Below are 1,392 nucleotides of genomic sequence, written 5' to 3'. Positions count from 1 at the left end.
TGCGAAAAAACCGCCACGATCGGCGGGAAAAAAGCTAAGCCCGCTTAAAGAGACGCCTAATCCTCTTTACAATCCTCCCTCAAACAATCCTCGTCATAGTGAAGATATTTCGCCCCGTTTCTTGAATTTTATTTCGTTCCCCCGTTTGTGACGGGGGCGGCGAATCGAGGGGAGAAGTGTGGAATAAGGATTATCGTAAACAGCTTTAGCCAGAGAAAATCAAGTTTTAATACTTTAGTCCACTAGTAGGAAAACAAGATTTACAGAATTTACGAAGTGTCGTAATACGAACCTTTTTACCCTTTTTGTAAGGTATCAAAGAGGAAAATTGAATAAGAAAATATATTTTCTTTTAATTTTCTTTCTTTTTGAATTGGAAACTTTTAGAATATTGGAAGGAAATAAAAAAGAGGAATTAGTAAATAGAATTAGTAGAATTATTTTTTTAATCAATTATAAATTTTTAATTTTATCAAAAGAACTCGTTATAATACAAGCTTCTTTCTTAACAGTTCAAATAGTCGTATGGATAGAAGATTAATAATGAAGAAGGATGGAAAAATGGAAAAAGATGGATGATTTTTTATCTCAAAATTGTCGAGGATACTCTCACAGTATTCATATTGCCAATCTTTCTTATATTCAAGATTATTCCACGTATTTCACTATGTACAACTCCCTATTTAACATAAAAGATTCGAACATTGCGAGACACTTTTCACATTTTTCTCAAGCGGAGTAACGAATAAATGAGACAACCATTTGTACAACCGTCCCACGTATAAAAGTCGTTAAATCACTTCGTGAGGGCAACTCCTACGCGAATATACATGCATAACACCGACATTGTTAAATTGTTTTAACAAAGTTGCATAAAGCGATTAGGCATATGTGGAGACATCGACGAGACATGAGAGGGATCATCCTAATCGATGAGTTAATTATTTGTCGAGGATTATATACCCGGTGATACCGCGATACATCCTCTAGCCAAAACTATACCAATTAACGAGACGTTAATTAGCAGATTAAATTGGCAATAGAATGACATTGGTCCAATCTCTGGATCGATTAATCGCAATGTGTTAACAACAGGATAAATATCACGATTTGCATGCTACGTCGAGTAACGAATTGGATTTCTCTCGCACCGTTAAAACACATTCCATACTCGGCATGCCTCCACCTCGTGTATACCTTTCGTGTTTTTCCATTCGTATGTACAATACTTACATTCCCTTTCATAAGTTATATACAGTTAACGATAAATTTTAAAATACGATTATTATGATTGTAAAAAATGATGTTTGATCGGTAATCAATCGTTTATGCTTTGACAGTTAATCAGAAAAATTCTTGCCGATATTTTTTTAGAATTTAATAAATATATAT

The 1,392-nt window shown here is 33.9% G+C and overlaps 1 protein-coding gene across 1 annotated transcript in view; it reads left to right on the top strand.

Moving 5' to 3' along the window:
- LOC102680883 overlaps positions 1–1,392 on the top strand; it is a 30,368-nt gene that overhangs the window by 19,617 nt on the left and 9,359 nt on the right. The gene's annotated exons all lie outside the window — the stretch shown is intronic.

The sequence above is a fragment of the Apis dorsata genome, unplaced genomic scaffold (assembly GCF_000469605.1).
Source record: "Apis dorsata unplaced genomic scaffold, Apis dorsata 1.3 scaffold_87, whole genome shotgun sequence".
Lineage (NCBI taxonomy): Eukaryota > Metazoa > Arthropoda > Insecta > Hymenoptera > Apidae > Apis > Apis dorsata.
This window is presented reverse-complemented; position numbering and strand designations above follow the sequence as displayed.